The sequence below is a fragment of the Schistocerca nitens genome, chromosome 7 (genome assembly GCF_023898315.1).
Source record: "Schistocerca nitens isolate TAMUIC-IGC-003100 chromosome 7, iqSchNite1.1, whole genome shotgun sequence".
Lineage (NCBI taxonomy): Eukaryota > Metazoa > Arthropoda > Insecta > Orthoptera > Acrididae > Schistocerca > Schistocerca nitens.
This window is the reverse complement of record NC_064620.1, coordinates 420,990,020-421,017,794: the sequence shown is the minus strand read 5'-3', so window position 1 is coordinate 421,017,794 and position 27,775 is coordinate 420,990,020. Positions and strand designations below refer to the sequence as shown.

The 27,775-nt window shown below is 41.0% G+C and overlaps 1 protein-coding gene and 1 non-coding gene across 2 annotated transcripts in view; both read right to left on the bottom strand.

Moving 5' to 3' along the window:
* Window positions 1–27,775, bottom strand: part of LOC126194683 (influenza virus NS1A-binding protein homolog) — a 286,130-nt gene that overhangs the window by 216,994 nt on the left and 41,361 nt on the right. The window lies entirely within an intron of this gene.
* On the bottom strand, window positions 25,203–25,277 carry Trnas-cga (transfer RNA serine (anticodon CGA)). The gene has a single exon. It is a non-coding gene; the product is annotated as a tRNA-Ser (tRNA).

Here is a 27,775-nt window from a genome sequence, read left to right as displayed (position 1 = left end):
ATCGGTTGGTAGGACATGTTTTGAGGCATCAAGGGATCACAAATTTAGCATTGGAGGGCAGCGTGGAGGGTAAAAATCGTAGAGGGAGACCAAGAGATAAATACACTAAGCAGATTCAGAAGGATGTAGGTTGCAGTAGGTACTGGGGGATGAAGAAGCTTGCACAGGATAGAGTAGCATGGAGAGCTGCATCAAACCAGTCTCAGGACTGAAGACCACAAGACCACAACAACAACAAACAAAATTTTCGGGTGTGAAAGTCTCGTTGATTACCAGAAAAGAAATAAGATTAATCGAAGATCTCTTATGAGTCTCACGTGTGCTGACATAGTCATCAAGCTACGATGTAGTATTCGAATAGTTAAAAAGAGGAATTCCTTCAGTTAGTCATAGACAGTTATTTCTGAGCTAAAGCTACACTTTTCTTTGTGTACATTACTTCAATTGTATTCATCTACAATAAACTTGTATTTTCTTGTGGAAGGAAAATGGGCAGACGATGACGAGAAAGATCACAGGTCGTTTAGTTGCTGATTGATACTCAGCCTTTAAAGGAAGTCCACGTAAACTGTTTCGTAGTGCCAGGTGGTGTGTCGGAGTTTCGGATTACAAGAAATGCCTACACAAGCGACGACTGAAACCTTTACTTTTATGCTTACCAGCGTCTCGTGAGAACAGGGTCCAAAGTTCGTCGCTGAGTCGAGAGGCATTCTGTTTACTACGTAGTGCACGTTCGCAATGTCATTCTGTGCACTTTCAGCAGATGTCCTCAATCGAATCGTTTGTTGCTGCAGCTTTACGTTAGTGTCGACACACTATTTGTAAAAACCTCTGATATTCTGTCACGATTCACATCAGTGTATAGGACTACATTTAAGTGAGGTCGCTGTGTTCCAAACTCAACCACATCAACACAAACACGACACTGCACTCCACTAGCAATCATCAAAAAGGGCTTTACGGATAGGAAAAAAATAAGCACCACGCATAAGCATACGCAAATCCATTACCGTGTCCATATTTTTTTCAAATTTAATTAACACCCTTGTATTTTGAATTATTGTTCTTACGTTTAATAAATTTAAATTTGAAATAGACACGTGAAATGCCTTATTGTTAGATGAAAAAAAAAACTGTGCCTCAATAGGCTAACTGCTCGATTTCTAGAAATAAAAAGAGTATTTTATTTTCTGTTTGACTTTTCGCATTTTTGTACCAAACTGTAATATATCGCGAATACTAGGAAATTCATGTGATTAGTAAGTAAAAATAGAATGACGCTAATTTTGTTAAAAATTATGATACAATATTTGTTAATTAGTTTTTATACATATTAAGGATTAAAAATCCTCGATATCAAAATTGCAAACAAATTTTATTTTTATTATGAGTTTCAGCTAAATAAGAACCAGCTTCAGGTCACAGAAAACATTCTCGATTAGTGTAATAGCCATAATGGGTTAACACACTGCAATAAAATTTTGAGTGATACTATTCATACAGAACGTGTGGGTGGAATAATTTAATGGTGTCACTCAAAATTTCATGACGGTGTGTTAAGCCATTATGGCAATCACATTAACCAAGTCTGTCTTTTATGATCTGAAGACGAATCGTGTGTAGCTGAAACTAGTAATCACCATTAAATTTATTTGCGATCTTGGCTTCGAGCGTTTTTAATCCTTGATATCTACAGAAATTAGGACAGATCGCTCTTCACCAACGTTGACAGTGTCAACAAACATGATTTGTTAACTAGCATTTTCATTCGTTAATAATTTTTTTTATTAAAACACCCGTTTACAGAGCACGTTAAATCAATATTTCAATTCTTGCTGCATACAGATGTTTCATATGTTGTGATTTCCGCTTCGGGGTTGTTCGATATTAAAAGTATCTTTTCATTTTCTTTCTGCTTCTTCTCTGAGGATGATGTTCTGAATTTTATTTCGTAAATAAATTCCTGGTGTGTACGTCCTTTATGCTGATGTTTGCTTCTTTGAGAGCACCTAGTGTCTGTGTAATACATCTTGTTGTCCTTTCAGCTTCATAATTTTACTGTAATTTGCTTCGTAGTCTGTCATCTTGCATTGGAGTAAAATGTAGGAAGAACGACATCAGCTTCATAATTTTACTGTAATTTGCTTCGTAGTCTGTCATCTTGCATTGGAGTAAAACGTAGGAAGAACGACATTCTTCTTTTGCGCATGGTGTGTGTTATGTTCTCTACATCTTCATGGTTTTCTGTGTTAGGACGTGGCCAGTTGTAATTTGTTTCTGCTGTCCTTGAACCAAGAATGTTTCCAACCAGTCTTCTTCCTATTTTCGTGATTTTGTTTATGCCACCTTTCTGCACTAGTTTTAGTGTTTCGGCATCATACAGAATCTCCGCCTCACTACGATGTTCTAATGTTTAATTCTGGTGCTCCGTTATAAAGTCTTCCACTTGCAAAAGTAAGTAAGTTACTACTAGCAAGATTCAGACTAGCGACTTTGTGCTCAGTAGACTTCTACATGACCGGTTTAGTTACCCGTGTATATGTTAATCAGAACCAAATGTTTTATACTTGACGGGTCTTGGAAATCTTCTAATTTTAAGAAGCAATTTTTTTCGAGTGTTTATGAGAGTTATGGCGTGTTGATACAGGAAATTGATATCGGGCACTGAACTTCAAATGCTAAAAGTATCAAGAAAATCCGAGAGGGCCAGTCCGCCAGATTCCCTTGTAAGATACCAATGTATCTGAAAATGAAAATTTAGAGTCAGTGTATCTAACCAGAGATCACTTACGGAAATGAGACATACACTTTTAGTTCGAAACATTTCAAAACTTGAGGGCTGCTTAACGATAAGTTCTGAGATGTATGTTACGAGCAACTAAAAGGTACATAGAAATACACAAACAGCTCATGGCACGGAACGGAATGAAAGTTGTAGCTATGGCCGTAAAGAAAATGAAATGGAAACAAATGGAAGGAAGCCAAGGGAGGGGATAGTCGATGCATCAAGTACGCACTTTACTGAATTCCAAGCTATAAGACTGGGACAAAAAACTAATGGAAAGGGTGTAGGTAGCACTCAAAAACACAGAAGGTCGACGTGGATGTGTGGAGTTGAAGACAGAGTACAATCAGCATCGAATTCCAGACAGAGTGAAACAAGAATATCGACATCTCTGTGGGCAAAATGCATTGACGAAAATGGAGTTTACGCTGGGAAATAAAATTTTGCCACACTGATATTTTACTGTGACTCTTTGAAGCGTATCAATCTATCCTAATGGATACAGTACAGTGATCGTGCTGGGCCTGATAAATAATTTAATAGCAAAGTTGGGAACTAAAACGAAGAAGGGTAAAATCCTCCGAAGTGTACAGTCTTTCTTGTCTTTAAACGACTCTTTTTTGGGAGTTTCTTGCATCGTGCAAGGCATACATTTCTTCCTGACTTTTCGTCTCCTGTTGCTACAAACATTTCCAAAGGCTATGGGCATAGATGATTGACTGTATGATGTGAAATGCTTTATGAAAGTGGACAAAAATCACACCTTTCTTGATCATCTACCAAAAATATACTGACGGAAAAAATTTCAACTCCAATAAGTAATTAATATAGAATAATCAAATTTCGGTAATATATTTGGTCAGGTAACATACTGAGGTGATTAACATTGCAAGATCACAGGTTAATGTAAACGCTAGATAAGCCACTGCAAATGTGAAATGCTGGTACATTAATAACCGGTGTAACAGCCAGAGTGTTGAAAGCAAGCATTCAAAAAGTGCTTACACTGTGTTGTACAGGTTCCGGATGTCAGTTTATGGGATAGAGTTCCATGCCTGTTGCAGTTGGTCGGTCAATGCAGGGACGGTTGATGATGTTCGTGGATGGCCTTGTAGTTGTCATCCAATGATGACGCATATGTGCTCGATTAGAGGCAGATCTGGCAATTGAGCTGGCCAAGGCAACATGTCGGCACTCTGTAGAGCATGTTGGGTTACAGCAGCGGTATGTCGACGAGCGTTATCCTGTTGAAAAATACCCGCTGGAATCCTGTTCATGAATGGCAGCACAACAGACCAAATCGCCAGATTGACGTACAATTTTGCAGTCAGGGCACGTGGGATATTCACGAGAGTGTTCCTCTCGTCGTACGAAATCGCACTCCAGTCCATAGCTCAAGTACAGGTCCAGTGTCTAGGACGTAGACAGGTTGTTTGCAAGCCTCAAATGGTCTTCTTCTAACCAACAGATGACCATCACTGGCACCGAGGCAGAACCAGCTGTCATCAGAAAACACAACAGACGTTCACCCTATCTTCCAGTGAGCTATCGCTTGAAACCAGCGAAATCACAAATGATGGTGGTTTTGGATCAGTGGAGTGCACAATACAGGGCGTCTGGCTCGGGACTGTCCTTGAAGTAACCAATTTGTAACCGTTCATTGCGTCACAGTGGTATCAACTGATGCTCAAGTACTTACTACAGATGCAGTACGGAGCGCCAGAGCCATACGCCGAACAAGATGGTCTTCCCCTCTCGGTAGAGCCATGTGACCGTCCGGGCCTCGGTTTTCTTGCGACTGTACGTCCTCGTGACCACCGCTGCCAGCAGTTATGTACTGTGGCTACATTCCTGCCAAATCTTTAGGAACCTCCAGCTACTCGTAGCTGTATTCGATGACCTCACTCAAACTCAATGAGCTGTTGATAATGACGTCTTTGTCACCGCCTTAATGGCATTCCTGACTAACATCAACTCACTACGTCCAATCTCAAAGGTACCTAACGCTCACGACCTTTACAGACTGTATTTGAAGCAAACCTAATTTGCATCCTCATAGTGGCGCTACTCATGCGATCGGTGCGAAATTTGAATAGACATCATTTTTTTTTCTTCGACAGTGTAGCTGAACTGATGGCTCGTCCTGGAAAACTACGAAAATTGCATGTGTTTCTTTATTGTGAGGCACGGCGATTCTTGATACCCTCTGGGGAGGCACAACATTCACTAATTAACTGCGTAAATGTTTCAGCATTACCCTGAAGCGAAGCTATGTTATCTAAATCGTATCGGTAGTGTCCGAAGTGCTCAAAGGAATTCATGTTCCTGAGTATTAGCAGTACGAAATGAAACTACATTACTGTCGAAACCTTTTAATTATATAGGGTGGGATATTAACGTGGCAAAACAGGCAGTGAATAATTTCATTTAGTGTAACTGGTCACGCTATACGGCTTCGAAGTAACCAGATCGATAGCGGAGGAAGTTTCAATGTTCCGCTCGTGTCGGTGGTACCAGGCGGCACGTAACTAAATAATGCAGTAACTCGGCTCAGCACGGACGTCCCTGAATACGCGCTACTTATCTGTTCCGAAGCAGTCGCAAGCGTTGACCTACAAAGATAATAACCGAAAGTGATCTTCTTTCCTCTTTCTTATTAACCAGCTTGCTGACGACACTGAGGCTTGCCATTACAATTGTACTATTTTTTCGCTTCAGAGGCGTAATTATCCATCTTCTTTCCAAATGTTCAATGTTTTTTCTATGTGCGGGATTCATGAAGATATAACTTATATTTTCGTGAAACAATCTGAACACAAAATAAATTTATAGTGGAACTGTAATCATAATATTCATTTACCGATTTCGCCCAAGATTATTAAAAAATGACAAAAAATACGAACTACCGCCATGAATATTTTCTCTTATAATTTGAGGCGCGAAAGAATTCACGATGCGATGTAGCCGACAAGGAAACAACATATTAACATGTAAATGGAGTGAGAAAGGTAAGTAAATAAGGAGTAAAAAGACAGCGCTGTATGGAAAGCAGACTTTTTTTTTGGGGGGGGGGGAGGGGGCATGTCAGGCATGGTTAATTCCAGTAGATTATTTCCATAGAGTTAATCGTGATGGACTGGAGAAACACTGAAATATTCAGATCGCTCTCCCACACTTTTCTACAGTCTATGTTACACATAACGTTTTTTATCACTTAGATTTCATGTTGTTAGTCCATTTTCGAGGATAGTAACCTCGCATCACACACACCCATCAATAAGTACCATTCAGCATTCACGTCTTTTTGGATGTAAAAGATGGCCTTCCAACATATTAATTTGATATTTATAACGCTTTTTCCAGCTCTTGTATGTTACAGACGTTAAGCTGCACTGAAGCAGTAAGAAGTATAATAAAGTTCTGCAAGTTAAAAGAAGTCTACACGAATGTCCTCTTGTGTGTTTGAGCTTAAAGGGTCAGAACTACTAAATTCACTCTACTTTTTTTATTGCCTCTCATGTCAGCATCTTAAATTGTTCCGCATTATAGTCATTAAATTATTCTAAGTAGGCTACTTTACGTTCGAGTTCTTATTCTACTGCGGAAACACATTCAGATCTACCATTCACGTATGTCATCGGGAAATTTGTCGTGTTTTCGTATGGTGCGACATACATGATTAACCCTTTATTTGGCAATGTTGGCCTCAAGCAACATCAAAATCGCACACTCTTCCCTGCAACATGTTTAATGCACCGTTAGAGCTCTGAATAAAGCGAAAATTTCCGAATAGTGTGCAACTTTAGCAGACGCCGTGCAATGTTATGTGAGCGTCAGTTACTGGAGTAGCCGTTTCTTCCTATATTGTGGCGCTGTCTTTTCTTATGCGACAAAAACTGACTGTAAACGGAAAGAAAAGTCTTTAAGGTGAGTTATTATCCAGATGTCTTACGAATTCTTACTTTCGACATTGCAAATGGAATGATATTTTCTGGAAAGGGAAGCCTGGCTTTCGGTATTGGATGGACAACAAATTCAGAATAAAAAGGAAACAGAGCACTTGTACCAGTGAAAAACATACGATATTAGTCACTGGCCAGAATATGGGGTAAAAGGGAAAGTGTAAGCCTTGCCCTCAGGGGTATTTGTCTGTGAAATGGGGAAAATGTGGACTGCCTCTGTGCCTTGTGCCAAAAATGAATTGTTTTAAGACATTTCACATGAAATGCTGCAAAATACAACCATTTTTTTCAGCCACAGGACAAAGAATGTAGTACTTATATAGTAGCATCCATGGGATACTTCGATGCAAGACACTGTATTTTGAAAAAAATTCCATGTAAAATTCTTCACGTGACCGTATACATCTAATTTAAGTAACTTAACATTCTTTTCAGAATATTTCTGTACGTGTAAAATAAAGAGTTAAACATCATTTCCTCAGCTCATACTTACTTCTGTCCTGATGGAGGTTTGTGATTTAACTATCAGCCGTGAATTCCTGTAATCAATTCAAGACTTCGTCTACAGGTTCCGCCGATGTTTTTCCCTAGCAGTCGTCTGCTATCATCTCTTTGCATGAGGATACTAGAATCTATTGCATATTCTTGTACCATTTTGAGTTCTTTTATATTTTACTGGTTTGTATCTACATGGCTGAAACAGGGAGGATTGATGGATGGATGGATGGATGGACGGATGGGTGGTTGGGTGGACTCAACATTATTGGGTGTTAAAAAGCTTGGCCATCAGCATCCTTTCACAAGATGGTGGATTTCATGAATGAGTATTACTCTTTCTGAAACCGAAAGTAAAGGCCGTATAACAATAGCCACAGCAACCGAAAATGCCACTTTAGACGTTCCAGCAGATGTACATAACGTTGTCACAAGTTAAAAGAAGTTATACAACAGTGAAGGTCAGTAAGAAGGCTGGTTGATGACTCAGCCACTAAAACAACATATTAAAATCTCTGCCCAGTTAAACTAAGCAGGAGTCCAGACGCCACAAAAAATGTTTAACAATTGACGTATCACTGTTTTGTCATCGACTAAAATAGATGGTGCAGTCACTTGGTAGACCAAAGGCTTCCCTCTATAAGCATTTAACACAAATGACGTTAAAACATGGTACACCGTAAGTGTGGCGCCGCAAATACTGCATTCTGGTGGCTCTCTTTGCCGCAAGAGATATGTATGCGTCATTGGGCAGTAGCCGATGTATACGTTCGTTGATGATCGCTAATCATGATTTGTGCTGATTGATCTTTCTTTGAATAATCTATCTTGTTATCTAATAATGGACCGAGCGAGGTGGCGCAGTGGTTAGCACACTGGACTCGCATTCGGGAGGACGACGGTTCAATCCCGTCTCCGGCCATCCTGATTTAGGTTTTCCGTGATTTCCCTAAATCGCTTCAGGCAAATGCCGGGATGGTTCCTTTGAAAGGGCACGGCCGATTTCCTTCCCCATCCTTCCCTCATCCGAGCTTGCGCTCCGTCTCTAATGACCTCATTGTCGACGGGACGTTAAACACTAATCTCCTCCTCCATCTAATAATGAACGTTGCTACTATTTGTCTCACATTCTTTATCGAGCTGAAATGCATGTTATCATCCGCGTTTCTTTCTATTTCTGTTTCTTTTGTGCGTGCGCCATCTTCAGGATTTAAAACAACATTTATTCCGTTACTGTATTTTATTGACTACCAGCTCTACGTTATCCAAATCTGTTCCAAATCAAGGCCACCGTGTTTCCGTACTGAAATTAATATTCTGCTTTTCCTGTTTTTTATTTAAGGGTAATAAACAGTAGAGCTTCAGGAAGCGAAGGCAGATTACTGTAGTTGCACGAGGAGTTTTAAAATATCAAAGAGGATATAGCTGGGTCATAAGAAGTGCGGTGAAATGACGAAGAGCTGACAGAACTAAAATCTGGTCATGCATTTTACGATTCCTTGTATTACAGAGGAACGGTACAAGGTGGAAATTCTAACGTTGATTTTAATGTAAACAAGAAATTATACAGGATATTACAGATCCAGAAAGAACCTTTCACTCTCCAACGGAGTGTGCGTTATTTTGAAAATTCCTAACAGATTAAACCTGTGTGTCAGTTCAGGATTCGAATCCGGAACTTTGCATTAAGAGTAAAACGCTCCCCCTCCCCCCCCCTCGTCCCCCCGAACTTACTCTTTATTAGTTCTAGTCTTTGTACTCGGTAATTCCACCCTTTATATGGATACAATTTTTAATCACTTTCAGACTCTCTAGCTACAACTGTATACGCTAACTTTTACTGTGTCTTAGCCGTAACAGAAGTATTTGTTCCCAATGGAAACCTGAGGTACACAATTGTGAATGTTCAACATATTCATCACGCGCCAAGTGCTGCCAACTGTTTGGCATCCCTATGAACATATCAGCAAGTCAATGTAGCGGTGTGCAGCAGCTTGTGACCACCAGAATACACAGATGTCACTGGCTCGCATATTTCACTGTATAACAATATTGTTATTGTTATTTTGCTTTGAATGATTATTTTAATATTTATTGCAATAGAAAATGTTTCTTAATTAGTTACTTTAGCACATAAACTGAGGCCATGTTTTGAAAACGGGCACATATTTTTGTACAAATCTTGCATCTGAAATCATTAAAGAAATCACCTAAGAGACTGAACACACAAAGACAAATTTTCTTTCCTCTAGACAAAAAAGGGATAAACAATATCTACATTAAGAATAATAAATGTTGTTGTTGTTGTGGTCTTCAGTCCTGAGACTGGTTTGATGCAGCTCTCCATGCTAGTAATAAATATTTTTTAATAACATAATAACTAAAAAGTGTTGCTTACAGCGCGTAGGCATACATACCTGTAAGTAGATTGATAGTTACAGTTGCCAATCGCAGTATTCACAGAATAAGGGCTTTCTTTTAATAATTACATACGGAAGCTTACAGATCAGGGCGGGAGAACATGAGTGAACTGTTGTACGAGCAAAATAGTAGGCCTATTTTTAGGCCAACAATGGGTGTAAAAAGATGTCACGCTATCACATGTTCGCTCAGATTTAACAATAAGGAAACAATAAGGCATACATAAGTAGATTGATAGTTACAGTTGCCAATCGCAGTATTCACAGAATAAGGGCTTTCTTTTAATAATTACATACGGAAGCTTACAGATCAGGGCGGGAGAACATGAGTGAACTGTTGTACGAGCAAAATAGTAGGCCTATTTTTAGGCCAACAATGGGTGTAAAAAGATGTCAGGCTATCACATGTTCGCTCAGATTTAACAATAAGGAAACAAGGGCAGATCACAGTATTCATGTAAATTGGCTACATTTAGAAACATTTGGTAAATATTCCTTTCACGACTTTCTTCCCTATGCAGTCCAGCCTTTGACAGAATTGTTGATGAACAGCTTGTTGAGTTTAGAGGTAAATCTTTATTTCGCCAATAAATTGAATGCAAGCACGCTAAATATGGTGGACTTGCGATTCTGGAAATGCATTTCCATTGAATGGCTAGGTTTACTTGTGAAAACAACCCGGCCAACAGAGAGAAGTAAATCAGGATTCCAGATTGATAAAAGATGAAATTACAAAATGATTCAATACGGGCCGCAATATGGTAGCTGACAATTTTTTCGGTAGCACACCTGTAATGAGGGAACTGCTGGCAGTGAGAACGACCTGTTTTGGAACCCTAAGGTAAAACAAGATTTCAGTCCCCAAGGAGATGTGGCGACAACGTTCAGGAGAAGTAAATTGATCTGTTCGGAGATTTTCTGATTTCTTTTCGCTATTATCATATATACCAAGAAACCATCAGTAGTTATACCGATCTCCTCCCTTCACTCATCAACAACTGTAGCTGGTGATGCAAAGAAGCCAGAAGTAATACAACATTACAATATGCACTAAGAGAAGTGTTGACACCGAGGATAAACTTTTGGGCACCTATAGCGTGAAACGCAACGCCAAGAGTTGGCCTCTTGTACTATTACAATTACTGCAATATGAATGGCATTACGGTTATCACTGCAATGATTACATGGTAGTATCATTCCGCACAAAGCCCGCTCCAAATCAGAAGAAACGGCAGTTTCTGTTGTAGTTAGGACAACAGCTTGTGGATCTTTACATCGACAGAAGATTGCTCGATAGCATGTGGCTTCAATACGGGTCGAAAATTGGTCTTCTTGCCCTTGGACACATCTACGAGCCTGGATATAGTGCACCTCTGAATCACCTACCAACCAACAAAAGGCAAAGGTGTTTTGTGTGTCCAAGAAATCTAGACAAAGAAAATAAAAACAGTTTCTAACAACTGCGGAAAATTTGTTTGCAGTTCTCCTTCCAGCCAGATTGTGATACGTTTAAAATATGATACAAATGAGAAGTGTGTTATGTTGGTTTGAAGATTTCCAAGGACAGTAAAACTAGAACCGATATTTCATTGTATGGAAGTTTTTCCATTTTACGATCACTACAGATACAGCAAAAATCCTGAAAAGAATTAATACAGTATTTCAGTTGTATTCAATAACATAGAATAAAACGATATACCATGGAAAAATATAATATACAAATTGTAAAAAGGTAAACGAAGTTATTACAACATAAACCAACAGAAAAAGAAGTGTTGCAAAATATATAGTGTTGAATTTTATCTATACAACATAAAACACAAATTTTCAGTTAATGTATATGGTCCACTAATAATGAAACAATGTACAGTATAACGATGCGATGTTACAATGAAGACTCGGCGATGAAACCCGACAATAAATAAAATAAAGTGCTCCAGGTAATGAACCGTGATATTGAAAGACCCCAAGAGACAAGCCATGTAACTTTTCCAACGTGCCTATCGGAGGGTTAAAGTTAGGTAATTGTCCGCAGCTCGTGGTCGTGCGATAGCGTTCTCGCTTCCCACGCCCGGGTTCCCGGGTTCGATTCCCGGCGGGGTCAGGGATTTTCTCTGCCTCGTGATGACTGGGTGTTGTGTGCTGTCCTTAGGTTAGTTAGGTTTAAGTAGTTCTAAGTTCTAGGGGACTGATGACCATAGATGTTAAGTCCCATAGTGCTCTGAGCCATTTGCACCAAAGTTAGGTAATTGCTGAACGATCGAGGCTCGATTATTTACCGAATGTATGCGTCCGTCAATAAACGCCAAGAACGTGTAGCGGTCGGCAAATAATTATAAAACTGTTTAGTCAAAATCAAGGCAAAAGTCAGTTGATAGAGTTTTATGAATTTCTGTCGAGCTACTATATTTTTATATGTGCATCTCCACAACGTCTCATAATCCATTCACATGCAACGGAACCATTGTTGGATCGGAAGTTTTACTGCACCTGACCTAAGTGGATTTATCTTCTTTCACAATTCTGGAAGTGTGGGAAACAGAAATCTACGTCCGCCTGATACAAAAGGCTCGGTGACGAAACCAGGATCTAGTACAAGGCAACGGTTACTTCGCAATGCAGTTTCCCATTTGGCGAAAAGCAGATATGGCGGTCGCGTTGCACTGAACCGTAACGAAGATACAATATATCTTTCGGTTCATGAAATCGACGTTCACTGATAAACCAACAAAGACAATCGTTCGCGAGTATGAAAAAGAATAATAAAATATGAAGTTCTCCACTCACTTTAGGCTGTAAAGATCCGTTACACTTGTGTACCCGCACACCACCGTAGAAAGACTAAATCGTTACCCGTATCAGCACCAAACAGCGTTCCCTTATCTCTGATCAGACCTCTTGTACGTTGCTCCTATTTAATGTGATCTCAATCAACAGAGCCCTTGCAGCATGCAGTACATAAATAGCCAGAATAAGATGAAGGCAAAAGAATTTCCCAGGAGCTAATCGGTTATTGTCCTGTTGCACGACAACCAAGAAGGAATCTTAGAATTCAACAGTGAAACATGGTTAATACCGCTTATAGCTGTCAGTTTTTTATTTATTTCCGTTACAGTTTCTAACATAAATAATTCTCAATCACATATCATAAATGAAAATACGCACAAACGCCTAAACACAGCCACTATTCTAAAATTCGAACGAACACAAGAGTAGTCCAGACCAAAAAAGATAGATAATCACAAATCCACGTCGCTATCTGACTATGGGCAATATGGGCAATGCTTGTGCTTGTTTCAATTTCCGAAAACGGCTGTGTTTACGCCGTGTACTTACTTTCAATTATGATTTTTGCTTGAAAATTACGCATGCTCCTATAAATAAAAAAAACAACACCCATAAGTAGTAATTACTATGTTTAACAATTAGATGAAGTCTATGTGCGAGACCCTCGTCAAACTATTACAGTTTAACGCTCACGGCGGCGATAATCTTAGAGAGTCGGAGCATGAGCTCGGACCGGGCAAAGAAAAGAAGGAAAATTTGTCGTGGACTTTTCGAAAGACTATCCCGGCATTCGACTTACATGATTTACAGAAACCACAAGAGAAATAAATTTGGACGAACGGTGTGCTATTCGAACTCTTGTTATCATTCACGTTTGGGCGCTACTGGACCACGCGGTAACAACAATGATTATTTTCAGAGTTTTATTCTAACTTTTCTTTGTGCCTATATTGCACTCCTTTTCTTAGAATTGCTTCTTTCCCCCTCGACAGACCATGTTTCTCCGGTTTCCTTAGGTTTTTCTGATCGCTAACTATACAGTCCTGAATTTTTTGCCTAAAAATTTTTCTGATTGGGATATCAAATCCGGCTTGCTGCAGGTCTTCTTTTACTGCACCGATCTATTATATAATTTCAATTTTAGCTTTACTGTAAATACCTTTGGACTAAGGAGACATTCATCGAAAAGAAGCGTTGAGTTGTCGATAGGTAACTTTCGTAGAGTTCCACAATCAGTCTAGTTAATCTAGTTGGTTCCTTTCCCATAATAAGTCCATAGTATTTTAGCCTGCGTTTTTACATATCCGCATAAATGTTTATAGTTTTCAATTTCTTTATTTGCTCTTAGTTTGTATGTTTCATCTCCAATACAATTTGGACCTAAAATTTCCTGATTACTTTTCGTTCTCCCTTTTGGATTTCGTCCATGTCTCTCTTTCTGCTGAAAATGAATGTTTCAGCCTCATAATGACACCAGTTTGAGGTCTGTATTGTAAAGTCTCGGTTTTGTGTTTTTTGAGATGCATTTATTTATTTATTTATTTATTTATTTTTTTTGTAATAGATTTGTTCGATACCTGTTTACATTTTGTAGCAACGAATTTCGTAACCAATGTTTTCCAGGTCAGTCTCATGAATGATTTCGCCTAAATATTTGAACTGAAAAACTCTCTCGATTTTCCGATAATTAGTTTCTAGAATTTTGTATTACAGGCTGTTGTTAGGCATGCTTTTTGCTCTTGTCAAACGATATTTGGAGACCCACGCTTTCGCTGTTTGAATGTCCTGACACAGAGGCGCCATGGCTCGTGCAAAGGCTAATAAGTCTATCCTAATATTAGTTGTTCCTAATTTGATACATTCGTCAGTTTTAACTTCGATTTTATTTTTCGCGACTCTTGGATTACGTTTTCTAAGACACTGTTGAAAATTAATGGAGAGCGATCTTTAATTCTTTTACTGTATACCCACATTGGCATTCACAATATGTAACGGTTTCTGACCAGCCAGGGGTCATCTTGACACTACAGGCACATGCCTTAAGCGGTTTCCCTTGCATTGCCAACAAAACGGACGGAAAACTGATGATGCCTATAGTCTCAAGATAACCACTGGTTGGTCGAAAACCGTTGCAGTATTGCGAAATTCTCATGTGACTGCGTCTTAAAAAATGTAAAAGAAAACTTTATCTCCAATAAAGCGTGTCATTTTTACTAAATCTGGAACCCACCCGGATGGCCGTGCGTGTTGAAGTGCCGCTTCCGGGAAGGTCAGGTGCTTCGGCGGATTAAACGACGAGGGTCGGTGTGCAAGTCAGCCTGGATGTGGTTTTTAGGCGGTTTCCCACATCCCACTAGGTGAATACTGGGCTAATACCCAACTCCAGGCTTGGTTGCACAATTCACAGAAATTAAAAAAAAAATTTCGCTCCCTTTCTCCTGAATAACACTACACGCAGGCAGTTGGGGCACACACATTCCGACCCTGGCTGGGGGAGGAGGGGTGGGGGTGGGGGGGAGGATAACAGAGTGGCAACAGGAAGAACATTCAGACACTCCTTAAACTAATCATGCCAATTCCGAACAGGACACAAAGATTTTTACTAAATTTCATCTCTGCTACTCCGAATATTGTTTCACTAAAACAAAAACCTTCAACCGGTTCAATACCGCGCTAATTACTTAGCCCAGATACGAGGGGTGTTCGATAAGTAATATAAACTTTTCTTTTCCTCGGTCAGTTTCGGCTGAAATTATGCGAAATTTGTTGCAGGACATCGTGGAGTATTCCCGCTTCAGCCCCTATACTTTCATGAAGGTCTAATAGGTGGCGGCGGTACACGCAGCCTTCAAAATGGCGTCTGCAACAAGAGATGTCTGTTGGTAATGGTGACACTACAGTACGCCAGTTGGGGTACTCAAAGATGTGTGCCCGTTGGGTTATTCGCTGCCTAACAGAATACTATAAAGAGCAACGAAGGACCATCTGTGCGGAATTGCTTGCGTGTTACGAGGCTGATCGTGACAATTTTCTGTTGAACAGCGTCATCACTTCGAACCGAAAACAAAACGTTATTCCATGGTGTGACGCCACGTCACCACTCCTCCGAAGAAAAAGTTCAAAGACGTACTCTCAGTGAGTAAAACGGTGGTGACCAACTTCTGGGATTCTGAATGGGTTATTCTGTTTGATGTCTTCACTCATGGTGCAACGATCAACTCTGAAGTATACCCTCACGAAATTGGAGAAACAATGTCAGCGTGTTCGTCGCCACAAAAATGCAAGCGAACTTCTCCTTCTTCATGACAGTGCATTGCCTTTAACGTGTCAGGCAAATCCAACACCTTCCATGAAAACCCTGACATGATTGCAAATCCGGAAATACGTCACATAGCTCCGAATAAATCCTGACATTAAATTAACCAAAGTAATACGATCAACGAGTGAGGAAATGGAATACCACAGACTAACACAAGAACGTCTAAATGCATGTCATACCTTCTCACTGTGAAACAGATGCAGTTCCGAGGGGAGAAACGAGAACAGAAGCCGAGAGCAGAGCCGTGTAGGCTAGAAGACCCTACGATAAGAGCGGGACAACGGGACACTTACATTGTCGGCCGCCGACCGCCAAGAGATCCATCCCCCAGCCCATGTTAAAAGATAGAGCCCTCCAGAAGAACAGTATAGATCTTACGATAACACTAAAAGGGCCACACCAGCTGCAAGTTTTAGCGTGAGGCTATACGCGTCTCTGTTACGTAGCAAACATTAAAAACATTGCCCCACCACGAAAAGTATAACGTTTCTCATTTGGATAGACAGAGTTTTTGTAGGCGGAGCTTATGGTTAACATTGAGACGCTGATTGGTCAGTTGAAAACACAGCCAGATACCCTTTTCTTAAACCAACTTCGTTAATGAGTAGTAAGGATAAGTTCGAGAGAGTTGCTACTGAGACGGCGAAGTGTGGGGAGCTGCGCTGCCAGCCGCCCCTGACGCTGTCTAAACACCGACAAGGTAATGAACGCACACAATGCTGCATAAGAGCGCATAAGGCTTGACTCAGAACTGCAGAAGTCTCATCTGTTACATCCCCCCCCCTTTTTTTTTAATACTAGTTAAAATCTGAAACGCGATGATTTTTCTGTTATATAATTATTGAGAAGCCACATCAGCCACTGTATTTATGACATGTTAAATAAGTAATTAAAGATAATTGAGGGTCACTGTAGACCATTTTTGGAAGTTTTCTCTCTTATGAAACTTAATTTAAACCTAGATTATAGATGTGATATGGCATAGGTCATCCTTCGATCCATTATAGAACTTGGAAACCCATTCGGGGATTATTCGTTCACATTTTTGTTGAACGCTGTTGGTTTTATCATCCTGTATTAAAATATTTCCTTTTATGAATAGTACAATTTATAAACAATGTTTTGTGAGTAGAATAAAAATTCCAGTGGTAAACTTAACTGCTTTTTCGACGTCATTTTACCAGCTAACTAAAAATAGGAAAGCCTTGAACCCCTTCCACTAAATTTAGTTAGTATTACGATTCTTTTACAGGGAGTGCAGTGGAGCTGACGCTGATTATATCATCGCTAGTCTCACTGAACTCTTCTGAACTCTACATGTCATGTGTGGTCTGGCGTCTCCTTACCAGCAACAGGTCCCAGGTTCAAACTAGTCAATTCCCTAAAAAACACGCTCAGAGCGTCGTTGCGCGAAAGTGGTAGGGAGACACGACTTAGAACAGACACCACGCAGAATGTTAGAGGCCTCACACAAGTCTGCGCCTCCGTGAAAAGCTAACAAAACTTTAATGAACTGTTCTTCCCCATCCACCCTTCAACCTCGATCTCGCCTCCGACTTCTATCTCTTTGGCCCAGTGAAGGATGCAATCCACGGGAAGCAGTACGTGGATGATGTGCAGGTTGCTGACGCAGCAAGACGTTGCCTCCGACATCGACCAGTAGAGTGGTACAACGCGTCACGCGGGAGTAGAGGCCTTCCCCCTCCCAGTAAGCTGGCGTAATGCAGTCGCACTGAACGGAGATAATGTCAAAAAATTGGGTTTTGTAGCCAGAATAGAGTATTGGAATCCCGAATAAAACAACCTACTTTTAAAAAAAGTGTTGCAATATATTCAGAACGCCCCTCACATTTATGCTGCTTATCTTGAGTATGTCTTCTAGTCTTATCAAATCCGCTTTTAAATTCCTGACAGGAAAAAACGATCACAAAGTTAGAACAGATTCTTAAAAAAAGATGAGAAATTATGTCGCCAGTAGTATTTCGCATCTAGACAGAAAGAGGTTCCAATCTCACTCATCTTGATACGATTTGGCCATCTGGATTCAAATTATCACACACGAGTTAACAAAATCAAACAATTCCACACACGTTCGCTCGTTAACATCTTGACCGAGAAACTGACCTAGAAGCAAATTAATACAAATCCCACTATCGATCTGATATACACACTTCCCAAAATGACAACCTATTTTTAATTTTTAGCGCACTTCATTCAGATCTCCCATGAAATCCGCTTGTTTTAAGGACAGTCTTTTCGATGTTTTAGCCAATTCCACTTATTTTCTTATACTAGAATTTACAATTCTGAACAAAAATTGCACGGAAGAGAGCAGCTAAGAAAAGGCTCGAGTACTTGGAAAACGAGAAGATCCAAATTAACTGGCCGAAACAAAGAGTATATTGCAGAAATGAACATCACGTTAGAGGCAGAAACGACAGTGTAGAATATAGGAAGACCACCAACGAAATAAACTGATTCCAAGAGTGAATTCGCTCAAAGAAGACGATTCTACTCGCAGGAATCCGAGGAAGCCCACTGAGAACACTGAAGAAAAACTGGGCTTAAAGCAAGGAGACACAGAAGAAATAACAGATGCTTAACATTGTCCGCAGGTGACTTGGGTGATAAGGACGGTGGCATTGTTTTATATTTATTAAACTCACACAGACAGAACAGGATTATATTGGAAATAATGTTAGGTGAGAAATTTTTATACAATATTTCAGATAATATTCTTGGTTGAGTTTAATGCTTGTATATTTTAGTATGAAAATAAGGATTAATTCTAAAAGCCTGTAGTTATTAACTTTATACGTGATTCACAGTGTGGGGTTGTTTTTTATTGTGTGACTCGATCACCTAATCTGTTTACACAGATGTGTGCATATTGAAGATGACGTAGTACATAAATCATCGAAACGTGGTAAATACAATCATCAAAGAACAAGTACACTGCACAATGTTTTAAAAACATGGGATTATTTTTTTTCTTGGAGTAGCTGTTTGCTCCCTGAATAGGTTCGTTGCCAAATGTAATCGACATTAAATCGCTCTCTGCCAGAGGGAGCTTTAAAATTTCACGAGCTTTTCTTATTTCATTACGTGAATTTATCTTTGTCTGTTAAGTTTTACGATAGAAATCTGTGTCATCTATTGTAGTGGTGCAGCCAGACGAAGTACTTCTGACACTTATTTTTTCTACGTATAATTTGTTTTTACAGTCTCAAGCCACAGTAATATGACCACCTGCAAACGCCTGAATAACCAACTTTTGCAACTCGGAGCGCAGACTGCTGCGGGACGTGCAGGAAGTGTCAGTGAGGTTCTGTAAGATACCACAAGGGATGTAGAGACAGCCAATACCAATGCCGTGGCCAGCTGCACTAGATAAACTCGTCCTGATGCTCTTCGAACCATGCACATACACTGCGAGCTGTGTGACACGCTGCATTGTCCTTGTGGTAGATGAGACCGTGCTCGTAGGGCTGGACTTGGTCCCCAGGGATAGATGCATACTTGTGTTGATGCATTGTGCCCACCAGAATGACGATCACCCAGAGAATGGTTCAAAATGGCTCTGAGCACTATGGGACTTAACATCTATGGTCATCAGTCCCCCCTACTTAAACCTAACTAACCTAAGGACATCACAAATATCCATGCCCGAGGCAGGATTCGAACCTGCGACCGTAGCGGTCACGCGGTTCCAGACTGAAGCGCTTAGAACCGCACGGCCACACCGGCCGGCACCCAGAGAATGTCACGAAAACATTCCCCAGACCATAACGCTCCCTCCTCTGGCCTGGACCCTTCCGACGATTGCTCCAGGGTTTTCCCCTTCAGACATTTCACGTAGGGGGAGCATAAGACGTGATCCACCTTTTAGGCCGCCGCTCAGTGGATATCCAGATGCGGTATTGGGATGCAAATGGTCGTTGGGGAGATACCATTGGTAACCACTTGGCTTATCTGGGCGGTCATTTGCTGAACAGTCATTCACTGATACACATCGCAGCCTTCGTTCACCCCTATCATCTACCGCCCGAGGTACACCACTGTTGCCTCGTAGCCGGTTTTGGATAGCGCCAGCTTGCCATGCACGATATACTATAACCAGGGCGGCAAGCGAACAGTTCAAATATTTTGCCGGTTCGGAAATGCTTCAACCCTTGACCCGAAAGCCAATGATCATTCTCTTTTGGACATGCTTATATACCCTCAACTGTTTAGTGATGCCACCTGCCTCCCCGTTTGACTGGTCCAAGTTACCTGGAGTTGCTGCAAGATGTGCTGTCACAGTTCTTGGAGACCGTACCCATTGTGTGCGAAAGGATGTGGTTTCAGTAGGATGATGCCCCAGCCCACTTCGATGTTAATGTCCATGAGCTCCTCAACAACATGTACCCTCGTTGTTGGATTGGAAGAGGTTATTGCAAGTTGACGTAAAGAGTAGGCAGTGGTCACATTGTAACTGGACTGTGTATGTGATACATTGTTATACAGGGTGATTCAAAAAGAATACCACAACTTTAGGAATTTAAAACTCTGCAACGACAAAAGGCAGAGCTAAGCACTATCTGTCGGCGAATTAAGGGAGCTATAAAGTTTCATTTAGTTGTACATTTGTTCGCTTGCCATTTCAGCCAATAAAGTTTTTGGTCCCTTTTTCTTCGAAGGTGCTACTGTAACTGGACTACAGTATCTGGAGATGTTAGAGAATGGGCTGTTCCCTCAACTCGAACAAGAAGCACAACAATTCATATTTCAGCAGGATGGAGCGCCACCACATTGGCACTTATCTGTCCGTAACTACCTGAACGTCAACTACCCGAGGCGATGGATCGGCCGCCAGGCAGCCCGTGACAGAGCACTTCATCACTGGCCTCCAAGAAGCCCTGATCTTACCCCCTGCGATTTTTTCTTATGGGGGTATGTTAAGGATATGGTGTTTCGGCCACCTCTCCCAGCCACCATTGATGATTTGAAACGAGAAATAACAGCAGCTATCCAAACTGTTACGCCTGATATGCTACAGAGAGTGTGGAACGAGTTGGAGTATCGGGTTGATATTGCTCGAGTGTCTGGGGGGGGCCATATTGAACATCTCTGAACTTGTTTTTGAGTGAAAAAAAAACCTTTTTAAATACTCTTTGTAATGATGTATAACAGAAGGTTATATTATGTTTCTTTCATTAAATACACATTTTTAAAGTTGTGGTATTCTTTTTGAATCACCCTGTATTTTGTACAGAAGACGGACTGACAAAGTGGGCATTGCGTGAAACCAGTTTAAAAAAAAAAAGAAACTTTCAGAACTCAACGAAAGGACCGTCGCAGTGGATACTGTTGCTACGGTTTTAAGCGTAGCTCTCGTTTTCACTGCAGTTTCTTCCGACGTCCGAGCTATCAGTTGTATCATTACGCACACACAGAACGGCACACAACAGCGTCTTATCACCATGTTACAAATAGAACACAAGTTTGAGGTGAACTTTTATGCTATGTTCGCAGGAATTGCAAAAACTTTTATCTGATGTGTATGTTCTGGCTTTTCCTGGAGTTTTCTCAATACTTCTCCAATACATACGGTATCTTCGGCGTAGTAGTAAAATAGCGGCTTAATTGTCTGTATAATCTATTGTTATCACTCGTTTCAGTGTTATCGTTTGGAACGATACATGACCTACTTATGCGAAAGTTACGTAAAAACGGATAACGTTGGTATCCGTATGAATGGGGCAGTAATAATCACATAAAGTTATTTCCCCTGAACGAGTATTCCATTATGTTATCAGATACACGTGACATTCGCCAAGAGTTGCGTCAGTATATTGCGGTGATATCACTTCTCCAGATAGGTAGCGAGCTGACGCAAAACTATCGCAAATAACAAAATGGCTCTGAGCACTATGGGACTCAACTGCTGAGGTCATTAGTCCCCTAGAACTTAGAACTAGTTAAACCTAACTAACCTAAGGACATCACAAACATCCATGCCCGAGGCAGGATTCGAACCTGCGACCGTAGCGGTCTCGCGGTTCCAGACTGCAGCGCCTTTAACCGCACGGCCACTTCGGCCGGCCTCGCAAATAACAAAGGGGCCTTCGATTTTCTTCTTTTTTACAGGATTTTAAGGTTAGCGTCTGGACATCCATTACACAAAGAAGTACTCTGCATTTCTCAGAGCAAAAAAAAAATGCCTTCGAAAACATCGCTTACACAGATTTTAGAGCGTAGATTAGTATTAGAAGCGATCAAAAAACTTCTGTGTGAGGGCGTTACTGCAGCGTATAATCAACATACCGCGATTCCGATGTGGGTATATAAGCACCGACTTGTAGGCAAGGGATTAGTGTGGCGTTTGTGTCTTTCCAACGTGCGTACGGTAAATCTGGAAACGTGAGCTACGGCGAACTTAACATCAAATGCGTCCAGACAGGACCAACGTGCTGTTATTTTTTTCTTGGCTGCCAAAGGACAAATACCGGCAGACATCCATCGGGGAATGAAGAATGTGTATGGGGCAGGATGTATGTGGAAACCCGCCGATGTGTAATGAAGCGCCGAGTTCCGTGCTGGCCACGGTAACGCACGTCCCCATGTAGCAAATGTCGTAACGTTAAGTTCCGTCAACTTAAGTAGAAGACACTCAGAGCACCCGCCCTATAGCCTTATCTCTCCCCAGGCGATTATCACGTCCTCGGTTCCTTAAAATAGATCTTGAAGGGTCGACGATTCATGTCAGACGAGGATGTGCAGCAGGCCTTCTTCACCAATAGAACACAATGTATTTTGTCCAAAGGGTATCTTCAGCGTTGTGCGTTGACGGGATGATTGCCCCATTCTCACGGCGATTTTGCCTGACTGGCGTACTTATTCTGGATTGTACAACATTCGAACGGGTACTTTTTGATTGCCCTTTACATACAAAATAACGAACATGTTATAGTGCCGCCCGCAGCTCTACGCATTAGTGATATTGTCTTGAAATCGGTTGCTTCCTGCTATAAGAAATTTTTTTCCTTAAGTTTAAACTCTATTTAGTATCAAACTGAGCTATTAATCAATGAATACTGTATCATAATTTTCCAATAAAAGTAAGATTTTTATTCCTGGATGCTAATTGTATTTCCTGAGGTAAACGGCTGCTGGGGTGGTTGGGCCCCCTAGTTCAGCAGCGAAGAAATGCTCTACCTAGAGGCAAGTCAATAGCCCAATCACAGGCTTCTGCGCCGACGCTGTGGCCGAGCGGTTCTAGGCGCTTCAGTCTGGAACCGTGCGCCAGCTACGGTCGCAGGTTCGAATCCTGCCTCGGGCATGGATGTGTGTGATGTCCTTAGGTTAGTTAGGTTTAAGTAGTTCTAAGTTCTAGGGGACTGATGACCTCAGATGTTTAATCCCATAGTGCTCAGAGCCATTTGAACCATTTTTTGAACAGGCTTCTGCCAGAAACTTATTTTAATGTTTTAGATTTCAAGGTGTCCTGTGACAGATCAAATCAGTACCAACAAGAATCCGCTGCACAGACTTTGCCGAGGTAATTCGTTGTCGTGTTATTCCTCCACGATAAGAAGAATTGAATACCCACAGGAGAAAAACAATACGCCCGTGAGCAGGTCTGAATTAAAAAAAAAAAATTTGGTGGTTTCCATTCATACGAAACACAAAATATTATGACGTGTTTTCTCCGCCTGCGGTTAAATTACGACTGCCTTCCGAGCGATTCTTAAAAAGCAAGAGGGATACTTCTGCATATCAATGTTATTAGGTACTTCAGTGCATGTATTGTTAAGTACGACACAATGTTCCTGCGGACATACATGCACGCCAGAAACTGCATAACGGAATGACGACAATGAAAATTTCTGCCGCACCGGGATTCGTAACCGACTTTAAATTAATATGTTGTCGTCCCCGCGGAAGGGAACAACAGACTAATGTGGAAGAGTGCAGGTCGTGACCGATGAACAAACATGCGTTAAGGGCTCCACACACGAACGACGGATTGTCAGCAATATCGACTGCAATCGGACGCTCGCTTCGTCCACTGCACACGAGCGATTTACCAAGCAATATAAAACCTTATTTCGGGCCCCACTGTGTTGTGAAGTTCTGCAAAGGAAAATGAACTGCCATGTTTAGCAGCAGTGGCAGTTGGTCTCTATGTGTCCACTAATACGTGAAAAAAGATAAAAAATGGGGAACTGAAATTTATTAAACTTGTGTTTGGACGCTTTTCATGTGACCTGTATGTACATCTTCCCAGTCTGTGTTTTGCAACTACATCTTAAACACGTCAGTTCCTTTTTTCGGTTATTAGTCTTGCAGTTGACTCTTTGAGCTTGCTACTTTTTAATAGTCATGAACGAGGTGATAAAAAAAGTTATAGAATGGGGGACGAAGAAATAAAAATCATTTGCTATGCTGACGATGTGGTTCTGTTGGTAAAGAGTGAAGATATGGTTCAAATGGCTCTGAGCACTATGGGACTCAACTGCTGAGGTCATTAGTCCCCTAGAACTTAGAACTAGTTAAACCTAACTAACCTAAGGACATCACAAACATCCATGCCCGAGGCAGGATTCGAACCTGCGACCGTAGCGGTCCTGCGGTTCCAGACTGCAGCGCCTTTAACCGCACGGCCACTTCGGCCGGCGAGTGAAGATAACCTGCAGAAACATTTACATATGTTTGACGTGGCAGCCAAACATCTGAATGTGCGTATCTACTCAAAAAAACAAATTTATGACCTCATCTGTGGAATCACTTAGATGCAAACTGGAAGTGATAGAAAAATTATTCAACAAGTAAAGACATTTAATCTTGGTATTGAACTGTCCAGCAATGGAAATGTCGAAAGGGAAGTTAGAGAACAAACAGAAAAAAATAAGCGGCAGGGTGTTGAACTGATATTATTTGAAAAAAAAAAAAAACCATATAGGGAAAGATGCAAAGGCAAGAATATACAGAACAATGGCGAGACCAGTCATGACCTACACAGCTGGGGCAATATCGGAAATATCACAAACAAAAAGACTTTTGGAAACCACGGACATGAAATTGCTGCAACGGATTACAGGGAGGGCACTGACAGTAGAGAAGTGAAAACATCAGAAAAGGATGTAAAATGGACTCAATTAATGAATCGGTACATGAGAGAAAGCGTGAATGGAACGTACACAAAAAACACGATGCATGCACGACAGATTATGAAAATCATAAGAAAAATACCACCTGCTGGTAATAGAAATATTGGCCGACCAAGGAAAAGTTGGAGCGACAACATCAGGAAGGACTGAGGGGTACTGAAGGGCGCAGGCTTTCGCCTAGAAAGAAAAGATGGTAAAGAAGAAGTCTTGTTTCCAGAATGAGATTTTCACTCTGCAGCGGAGCGTGCGCTGATATGAAACTTCCTGGCAGATTAAAACTGTGTGCCGGACCGAGACTCGAACTCGGGACCTTTGCCTTTCGCGGGCAAATGCTCTACCAACTGAGCTATCCAAGCACGACTCACGCCCCGTCCTCACAACTTTACTTCTGCCAGTACCTCGTCTCCTACCTTCCAAACTTTACAGAAGCTCTCCTGCGAAACTTGCAGAACTAGCACTCCTGAAAGAAAAGGATATTGCGGAGACATGGCATAGCCACAGCAAAGGTCCCGAGTTCGAGTCTCGGTCCGGCACACAGTTTTAATCTGCCAGGAAGTTTCAAGAAGTCTTGTAGTTACTCTCCTTATCTTTACACAAAGGGTTTGCAGTCGCAATGTGTCTATAAATATTACTAACACTGTAGCGACTCTGCTGGTTTCCATAACTATTTTTGTAATTTGTTGTGAGGAAGAGTTAGACCATATGAAATGACGAGGGACTTAAAAGGGCCCTGAAGATGGACCGACCGTCCGCACGAGCGACCATCAGTTTCGTGTTCCGCCTACACACGTCGTGACCGACTTAACTCCCCGGTTACAGCACCGCTCTGTTCCCATCACTGTGCGAACTGTTCATAAGTAAGTTCATGAAGTTACGTCCACGAGTAGCGGCTTCGTTTTACATAGAAATAATAACTGAGTTTTGCCTTGGCTGTTTTAGAGGTATCACGGCCAAAAATCCTGAGAAAAATCTGTGGGCGAAGAATTGGCTAATGCAAAGAAATAAATTCACCCACGTTCTGTTACTTAAGGAGCAGGGTGCCGATGGTTTTTCGTAATTATCTAGGACAGCTGACTGTCATCAAACTGTTCTTAACGAAAAAGAGTACAGTCATGTGAGACGTTGTTAAGCTGCGGGGAGAGTTTTAAAGCAAATGGGGCATTGTACTTCACTGATACCGTAGGTCGAAAATATTTCCTGACTAGGGATGTTACCATTCTGTAATACAACTGACATCCGACGACAACAGAGAGAAACTACAGTACATAATAGATGGGGCGAGTCTTATCCACCGCAAGTACACGCACAACATTCAATAGGTGACGCAACATGGTAACAGGTAGATTATTATCTCAATAATGGTGTACCAATTCTTATGCCACGTGTTTATTGCTCATTTCTGTCGGTGTTGTTATTAAAATAGCACTACTCACTTTTCCCATTTTCTATAAAACAGTATTTCAAATCATCGGAAACTTTACGAATAAAAATTACTCGTTTTAAAAAAAGGTTTATTAGAAAGCAAAAATTGTAGCACTGCTGTTATTATTGACATTCTGATTTTTCTACCCGGTTGTCAGCAAAAAGTAAAGATCACTTGCTATAACCGAGACCATACAAATACCAAAAACAGAACTAAAATACAGGTATCGGTTTTAACCGGTCGGTTTTTTCCACCCACCCCCCCCCTCCCCCCGGAATAACTATATATTCTAACGCAAAGTTCTTACTAACAGGAGTGAATAGATACGAAAGAAAACACTATCATGCTTCGTAATTAGACAAACGAGACGCAACCAGGCAGTTATATCGTCACACACGGACGATTCGTCGCATGGAGCTCATCGGAATGCAGGAGAATATTGAGCGATCGGCTGTTACGATCTGCCCATACACGTGCGATCTGTGGATGTTTCCAGCGATCTGTCGTTCGTGTGTGGAGGCGCTTACTTTACCATCATCTACATACAAGTAACTCGAGTAGGAGATTGTCTATAATGTGCTTGAGAAATTTTCGGCACCCCCTACCGTCTGTGTTTTGAAAGTAGTCCCATACCGACTGAATACCTGTGCATTTGTCAAACTCATAAAAGCACGAAGGGAATCTAAACTTAACTAGAGATTACGAACATTGTGTACACACACTGTTATGCTTTGTATCACACTGCATGCTTTACGACAATGAAATGAAAATTTCGCATAATAATCCATCAAAATTGCGTAGGAGGCTTGAATTACAGATGTCATCGAGTTTGGTGAAACATCCTATTGTTGTCTGCCTGGTAAGAAAGAAGAGCGATAAATTTTGTCAGGTTCTGTTGAACAATAGGTCCACATTATTGCCTAAACGTAATATCAACTGTTATGATTTCGGTTTGCGTAAAATTCGTCTTTGTGAGCAAATAAGATTGTTAAAACAACATTCGGGTATGCGGCATGTCTCGCCATAGAACCAAAGACTTTTCAGTATTAGCCTCGTGCATTTCAGTTCCATTATTTTTCTAAAACGACCTGAATGATAGCGGGAAATCCTCACCGAAGATGCATAAACGTTACTAACAAATACCAATTTTATGTCGGGAAAACATATGAGTGTATTTGACGACTAAGAACCGACAGAAGAAATACAAAATGTTGGATTTCAAAGTGTCGCCAACGGGTGCATATTTAAAATAATTGAAACTATGCTAATAAAAATTAACTTGCTACATCTATAGACACACGTTAACAATGCAATACAGCATTCGCGTAAAAAGCAAAGAAGCTTGTAAATAAATTTCAATAATTCGTTAGCTTTCCGTTGCTTACCTTCCATGTTTCTAGTTGACGCGGCACGTTGTTCTGCGACGTACAAA